Here is a 9,014-nt window from a genome sequence, read left to right as displayed (position 1 = left end):
GTTGACATCTACACGATCATATTGCACATTCCGTGCGACTGTCACTGGGGCGAAATCCGACAGTCGTTTCCATTTGTCGTGTGCAGTGTGAAGGCCGCTTAAGTCATGATCTCCTGTTGTAATGTTACAACAAATTCACAACAAAAAAATTGTTTGACACAAACAATGACATTGTGACTGCTGTTAGAGATGTTTCCCACATAATCATCATCAGTTTTTCTTAGCCAACAGTTTTACAGCGTGTTCACTGACAACGCCTGCACCAGTGGTTCTCAAACTGGGGGCCCTGAGATTTTATTCAATATTTTATTATTTTTTATAAAATAAGGAATTTATCATAAATTAAATCTCAGAAAAATAAGGCTACTAACCACCAGCACTACATTATATAATTTCAGATGTTTTGTTTAATTCAAATATTAAGTTTTGGAATGTTTTATGTCATAAATTTTCTTTGGGGGCTAGACATATTTAAAATATTTCACTCTTGCCCAGAGATGGGGACTCGAGTCATATGACTTGACTCGAATCGGACTGAACTCGCACATTTGAGACTTGAGACTTGCTTGGCAAATATTAAAAAAAGACTCGACTTGACTTTGACTTGACATTCATGACTTGAGACTTGACTCGGACTTGAGTTAAATGACTCGAAATAACTTGTTTTTTGTTTGTTTTTTTAAATCTGTTTTTAAACGCACGCAAGAGCGTAATCTAATCATGTGACGCAGCAGGCAAGCAGAGGGAGAGCGCTCACTAACTAATAAACCTTAACAGACGTGACGAAACATGAAAGGCGCTACACACACACACACACACACACACACACACACACACACATTCAATTTAAAGGGATAGTTCACCCACAAATAAAAAAAAATTCATAATTTTCTCACTTCCATAGTGGGGAAAAAAGAATACTATCGAAGTGAATGGGGCTCATGTGTAATGAGTCTGTCTGTGTTTCTGTCCTGTTTCTGTCTGCTGTCTTTCCCGGTTGTTAATTGTTTGCTCCGCCCACTCTTTTGTTCCCATGGACATTAATTGTACTCCTTCTTCCCCTCAGGTGTGTTGTCTTGTCTCTAATTAGTTCTGCTGTGTGATTGGTTCTTGTCTCTTATTTATACTCTGTTTGTTCACTTCCCTGGTGTTGGTCGTTGCCTCATGTTGGATGTTGGTGTGCCTGTTCCTGTGTCCTGTTAGCCCTGTTTGCTGCCTTGTTCTGTCTGCCTGTCTGTTCATCTGTTTCTTGTGTTTTGGACTATTAAACTTTAAATCTGCATTTGGATCCTCACTCGCCTTTGTCCAACCTCGTGACAGAACGACCAACCACATGGATCCAGCAGAGATTTTGTTCCGGTTATATCAGGGGGATTCCCCACTGGAGGAATATGTAGAGGTGTTCTTGGACTTGTCCAATCAGGTGGATTTTGGGGAGAGGGCCCTCAAGGACCTGTTCCGGCATGGCTTGAATGACGGGCTGCGCTACCTAGTGCCATTGGGCCGAGAGGTGGGGCCTTTCACGGACCTGGCCAACGTAGCGTTGCTCCTGGGCGGGTCCTCCCTAACCGTGCACAGGACAGAGTCGGACACCGGCCCTAAATATTCTTTGGGGGGGGGCAGTAGGCGTCGGGGTCCGTGGGCTGTGGAGCCAGGCCAGCCACGGACGCCCGAGGCCCCTACAGTACCTCTGTCCGACCCAGACCTGTGCACACCAGTGACCGAACCCGTCCACATGGGTGCCAGACCGGAAAGCTCGGGCGAGGCCCGGGGGAACCGGCTGATCGCCCAGCTGGCGGACACCCCGATGGCGTCGGTCCGGGCGGCCGGCATCCCTACGGCACCGGCTGGAGCACCGAAGGCACCCGAAGCGCCCGAACCCGCCGAAGCGCCCGAACCCGCCGAAGCACCCGAACCCGCCGAAGCGCCCGAACCCACCGAAACGCCCGAGCTTGCTGAAGCACATGAACCTGTTGAGGTTCCCGAACCTGCTGAAACGCCTGAACCTGCTGAAACGCCCGAACCTGCTGAAGCACTTGAACCCGCTGAAGCACATGAACCCGCCAAAGCGCCCGAACCCGCCGAAACGCCCGAACCTGCTGAAACGCCCGAGCTTGCTGAAGCACATGAACCTGTTGAGGTTCCCGAACCTGCTGAAACGCCTGAACCTGCTGAAACGCCTGAACCTGCTGAAACGCCCGAACCTGCTGAAGCGCCCGAACCCGCTGAAGCGCCCGAACCCGCTGAAGCGCCCGAACCCGCCGAAGCGCCCGAACCCGCCGAAACGCCCGAACCTGCTGAAACGCCCGAACCTGCTGAAACGCCCGAACCTGCTGAAACGCCCGAACCTGCTGAAACGCCCGAACCTGCCGAAGCGCCCGAACCCGCCGAAGCGCCCGAACCCGCCGAAGCGCCCGAACCTGCTGAAACGCCCGAACCTGCTGAACCCGCTGAAATACGGGATCCGACCGGGTCGACGGAACCAACCAGGTCGACAGAACCAGCCGAACCGACCGGGTCGATGGGACCGACCGGGTCAACCGAGCCAGCCGGACCGACCGGGTCAATGGAACCGACCGGGTCAACAGAACCAGCCGGGTCTACCAGGTCGACAGAACCAGCCGAACCGACCGGGTCGACGGAACCAGTGGTCCCCAGCTTTGTCTCCCTGTCTCTGTCAGTTTCTCCCTTTCCTGTCCATCTTTACAGGTTCAAAGCGCCTCCAGCACCACCCTGGCCGCCAATGCCGTTATGGTCGCTGGCTCTGCCTGCGGCGCCACCCTGGTCTCCGGTCCTGCTCTGGTCGCTGACCCTGCCTGCGGCGCCACCCTGGTTTCTGGCTCCGCCCTGGCCTCCTGCTCTGCCGGCTCCGCCCTGGCCTCCTGCTCTGCCGGCTCCGCCCTGGCCTCCTGCTCTGCCGGCTCCGCCCTGGCCTCCAGCTCCGCCCTGGCCTCCAGCTCCGCCGGCTCCGCCCTGGCCTCCAGCTTCGCCGGCTCCGCCGGCTCTGCCCTGCCCTTTACCGCCACATGGACCTGGCCCGCCTTCCCGCCCCCTGTTCCGCCTCCGCTCCGCCGCCCTCCGGTTCTGCGTTGGAGTGTCTGGAATCCACTCCTAGGGGGGGGCTCTGTAATGAGTCTGTCTGTGTTTCTGTCCTGTTTCTGTCTGCTGTCTTTCCCGGTTGTTAATTGTTTGCTCCGCCCACTCTTTTGTTCCCATGGACATTAATTGTACTCCTTCTTCCCCTCAGGTGTGTTGTCTTGTCTCTAATTAGTTCTGCTGTGTGATTGGTTCTTGTCTCTTATTTATACTCTGTTTGTTCACTTCCCTGGTGTTGGTCGTTGCCTCATGTTGGATGTTGGTGTGCCTGTTCCTGTGTCCTGTTAGCCCTGTTTGCTGCCTTGTTCTGTCTGCCTGTCTGTTCATCTGTTTCTTGTGTTTTGGACTATTAAACTTTAAATCTGCATTTGGATCCTCACTCGCCTTTGTCCAACCTCGTGACATCATGAATGGTTTGGTTACAAACATTCCTCAAAATATCTACGTGTGTTCATCAAAACAAAGAAATTTATAAAGGTTCGTAACATCATGAGGGTGAGAAAAAGATGACAGAATTTTCATTTTTAGGTGAACTATCCCTTTAATTAATAAATTACACACTCTCTCTTTCTCTCTCTCTCTCTCTCTCTCTCCCCAATAGTTAATTCACTTCAAGGTTTGTGTGATTCAATAATTTACATTTTTTGATTGACGTGATTGACGTGATTGTTGTTGTTATTCTGTTATTAAAAAGGAAGGATCTAATGTAAGGGTGTGTTCATGTCCCATTAAAAGGGAATGTCTGTTCAAAAAATGCCATTTGGTTGCATAGAAAGCATTGTACTTTTTTATATATACTTTTCCATGGTCTTCTGTCATGTTTGAGGCACATTGAAACTTTTCATGCTTTTATTTTGGCCTTATTTCAGTAACATTTACATCTTAGGCTTTGTAGTTTTGATTTTTACTCATTTTTAGATTTTTATTGTATTTACAACTCACCTGTATATGGACACCTTTTAAAAATAAATGCATGTAATCATTTTTTGGTGCAAATAAAACTCTCATAGTCCATAAATACTGTAGATTTAACTTTGTTTAATATATACATTTAGTTAAATCATCAAACATCTGTATGACTTGCCAGTGACTTGCTTTACTCAAGCTACGACTTGACTTGAATTGCTTGACATAAAGCAGTGACTTGACTTGACTTGACTTGACTCTCCCAAAAAAATGACTCGGACTTGCTTGAGACTTGAAGGTTAAGACTTGAGACTTACTTGAGACTTGCACATGTGTGACTTACTCTCACCTCTGCTCTTGCCTGTCTTCAAAACTTGAGAGCTCTGCATATACGTGTACATATTTTAATTATGATGATATCTAAACAGCAATTTCTCTATGCTTATCCTTGTTTTTTTCTTATACCCTGCTCATGTCACACCTTTATTACACACAGCCTTCTTCCTCTAAGCTTCTTAAACTGCATGTCATATATTTACACCTGAGATTGTATACACACACAAAGACTCTACACTGACCAGCCATAATATTAAAACCACTGACAGATGAGTAACACTGACCATCTCGTTACAGTGGAACCTAAGAAAGGTTAAGAGGTGGGATTTATTTTGTTTGGCAGCATGTGAACAGTCAGTTCTTAAAGTCGATGTGTTGTAAACAGAAAAAATGGGCAACGGTATGAATCTGAGTGACTCTGATAGGGAACAAATTGTCAGAATATGCAGCAGGTCCTGTGGGATTTTCCCACTATGCAGTGGTTCAGGAATAGTTTGAGTATTAGTGCAGTGAATGCAGACATGCACAGTCTAGTCACTAAAGAGTGGTGTCAACCATCTAACCTGTAGCAGCACCTTTTGGTAAACCTCCACTGATATCATATACTGCTGGATTTAAACACTAATATTTGATGGATAATATTTAATGTTTTCACATGCTGTTATTCTGACATGAGATTTCATTGTTTACACTGCAGGCAGGAACTGCAGCTATAACAACAGTCTAAAAAACAATTTTAGGATTTTTTTTCCTGTATTAGCTAAGATGCTATCAATGTATACATGAATAAACAGAAGAGAAGCACTAGAAATCTAACTGTGTTTACTTATAGTTTAGCCTAATTTAACTATATATTAGCAAAAGTTAATAGCCCTTACGGGGGGCACGGTGGCTTCATGGTTAGCACGTTCGCCTCACACCTCCAAGGTCGGGGTTCAATTCCCGCCTCCACCTTGTGTGTGGAGTTTGCATGTTCTCCCCGTGCCTCGGGGGTTTCCTCCCCCAGTCTGACATTAATAAATGGATGAGTAATTTTTAATGTTTTAGAGAGCAGGGGTGTTTTTTTTTCAGGTATTATATCATTTCTATTTTGTAGAAAAACATCTACCTTTTCTAATAAAGCTGATCTTTATTAGTTTATAGACTGTATAGTATAGACCTTTGTGTACATATGAAGTTCGATTTGTATTTTGAATATTATTATATTCTATGAGCTGCGCATAGAATCATTGGTTGTACATTAGTTTCATAATATCTATTTCAATAAACTAAACTAAATAGTTTAAATAGCTTTGGTTGTTTTGGAGCCAGGGGATCTATCATTTTTGCCACTAGTGCTGTTATTTTAAAAAAGTGACATGCTCAACAGATATTGTCAGGACATAAACAGCCAAAAACTAAAAATGCACACCCAGACTGATTCAGCACACTATTAGAAGTAAAATAGTTACATTTTTAACTACAGTTTTTAATGAACCAAAATATCTTGATAATTATCTTGATGATCATCATGATAAATGGTGGACAATGGTACTTGCTTATACTTACATACATGTTTTTTTTTTGTTTTGTTTTTTTGTAAATAGCTGGTGTGAGCTTACAGGATATTAGATTTCTGATATGTTTTGAACTGATCACCAGTGAAGAACATTATTAATCTTTTCACAGCATCATAATGATTATTAGTAGGAAGGAACACAGTATTATTTTGTACATTATTATTACATTTATGAGACCTTGTAGTGAAAAATCAGCACAATCTGATATATGATAATGAGTAAAAGTATAATGAGTATAGAAGATAACTAAGCATACTCACACTTTAAAACACTTTGAAACCTTTACAGTGTGTGCTCAATAAATCAATAAACTTGTTTAAAAAATAAATTGTAGTTTTCCTTTTTCATAAAAAGTAAATGAAACAAACACAAAATACAAATCACAAATGCTTTATTTTTCCTCAAACTAGCGTGCTACCAACCTCAATTTTTTTTTAATCACAAACAAAATATTATAATTTTTTTTTTTGTCCAGAAATAATGTCCAACAAAAAAACAAGTTCTGTGCTTTTCTTTTTTCCCTGCATGATCTCCCTCCCATTGTACTCTATAACACCTGGTTGTAAAAAATAATAATAAAAAAACTTTCTGTGCTTTATCACTAGAAAATATTGAGGTATTGTTCAGCAAAACTGTTCAAATGTGGGACAAGAACCCTGCTAGTCCAGACCCAATCAGGATGTTACCATGGTTACTATTAAACAGAGATTAGCGAACAAAGAACAAAGGTTTAATAATCATTAAAAAGAAATTAAATATCACACCCATGAAATAATTATCTGTGGTGAAACAAATATTAGATAAAAATAAAGAGCTAAACATGAGATAGAAACAGATGGAGATGTGAATTTGGTGAAACCTGTAGCTGAGTATAATAATGTTATAATAATAAGCTGAAATAATGTGAATAATGTGTTATTCTTATGAAATTTCTGAATCAGTGTATGAATGATTCAGCTCTAAAACTACTGCAAATGTGAGACAGGCTCTAAAGCTTCACCTAAATTGCTGTGTCCAGGAAAAAGAGGTGTGAGGTGAGCTTCCTTCAATCCTGGTGAGTTTATTATCTTTGATTCTGGAAGGCAGAAACATTGGTGTAAAGAAACATCAGCACCGTATATTCAGTAAAAAGGATGACCAAAACACTCACACATAAACAATATTAGACTTGAAATTAAATTAAATTTTCAATAATTAAAAATATTAGTAATCAGTATCTCACTGTAGTTTCTCTAGTTTACAATGTGGATCCATCAGTAGATCAGAGAGCAGCTTGACTCCTGGTTCTCCTGGCATGTTATAGTACAGATTCAGTTCTTTCAGGTGTGATGAAGAGTTTGACCTCAGAGCTGAAGCCAAAGCAGCACAACCTTCATCTGAAATACTGCAAGAATAACATTCTGCAAGAAAGAAAACCTTCTCACACGTAATACACTCAGTTGTAGCATTTAAAAAATTAAGTATACAAAATTTTTATATACCTTACATACATAATTCAATTCAATTCAATTCAAGTTTATTTGTATAGCGCTTTTTACAATGGACATTGTCACAAAGCAGCTTTACAGAACATAAACATAAAACAAAGGAGAAGTATAAAGAATTAATATAATAAAAATTCAAGATATATACAGTTCACAGTGTGTATGTATGTATGTATGTGTGTATGTGTATTTGTCCCCAATGAGCAAGTCTGAGGGCTCAGGCAACAGTGGCAAGGAAAAACTCCCTTAGATTGGTAAAGGAAGAAACCTTGAGAGGAACCAGACTCAAGGGGAACCCATCCTCATATGGGTGACACTAGATGGTGTGGTTACAAATATACAAGTATCACAGAGTCAGACTGGAGCCGGTAGATCTGTAGATGTCTCAGGGTTCTCACAGAGTCAGCCTTGTCTCAGTGGAGGTCCAAAAACGCACGGAAGACGATCATAGCATGGGTGTCTCAGCATGGGTAGAAAAAGAGAAGAGAAGAGCAGTGCAGAGGGATTAACATATCTGCTGTTCATAAGAATGTGCAAGTCTAGTGTGATAGTGCACAATATTTATGGGATGTATTATGTGTAGGCCTGACTAAAGAGATGAGTTTTTAATCTACATTTAAACTGTGAAAGTGTGTCTGAGCCCCGAACACTATCAGGAAGACTATTCCAAAGTTTGGGAGCTAAATAAGAGAACGCTCTTCCGCCTTTAGTAGACTTAGATATTCTGGGGACTACCAGGAGTCCTGAGTTTTGTGATCTCAGAGAGCGTGAAGGATTGTAACGTGTTAGAAGACTAGTTAGATACATGGGAGCTAAACCATTAAGAGCCTTGTACGTAAGTAGCTGCAGTTTGTAATCAATTCTAAACTTAACAGGTAGCCAGTGTAGAGATGATAAAATTGGGGTTATATGGTCATACTTTCTTGTCCTAGTGAGAACTCTGGCAGCTGCATTTTGGACTAACCGTAGCCTATTTATTAAAGATGCAGGACAACCACCTAGTAATGCATTACAATAGTCCAGTCTAGAGGTCATGAAAGCATGAACTAGCTTCCAGAGATGGGGGACTCGAGTCATATGACTCGACTCGAGTCGGACTTAAGTCGCAAATTTGAGACTTGAGACTTGCTTGACAAATATTAAAAAAAGACTCGACTTGACTTTGACTTGACATTCATGACTTGAGACTTGACTCGGACTTGAGTTAAATGACTCGAAATAACTTGTTTTTTGTTTTTGTTTTATCTTGTTTGTTTTTAAATGTTTTTAAATGCACGCAAGAGCGTAATCTAACCACGTGACGCAGCAGGCAAGCAGAGGGAGCGTGCGCACTAACTAATAAACCTTAACAGTCGTGACGAGACATGAAAGGCGCTACACCAAAAATAATTAAGTTCGGGTACCGGGCTTTTGTGCGAGATGAGAAGAGAAGAACAGCAGTATGCGACCACATCGCTCACAATTGAATGACAAAGTTCTATCAAAGTAAATTTTTTTGCAAGCGCAATGTAGTGTAAATGGTTGGTCACTGTTTATGTGGAAATGTCAGCTTTTTTGCAATAGCACTTATAATTGGTCTTCAGTGTTGGGCTTTGAGTGAAAAGCGTATGGATCGTTTATGGGGATGCACATA

Source organism: Tachysurus vachellii, chromosome 16, assembly GCF_030014155.1.
Source record: "Tachysurus vachellii isolate PV-2020 chromosome 16, HZAU_Pvac_v1, whole genome shotgun sequence".
Lineage (NCBI taxonomy): Eukaryota > Metazoa > Chordata > Actinopteri > Siluriformes > Bagridae > Tachysurus > Tachysurus vachellii.
The sequence above is the reverse complement of the archived record's forward strand: the minus strand, read 5'-3'. Positions refer to the sequence as shown.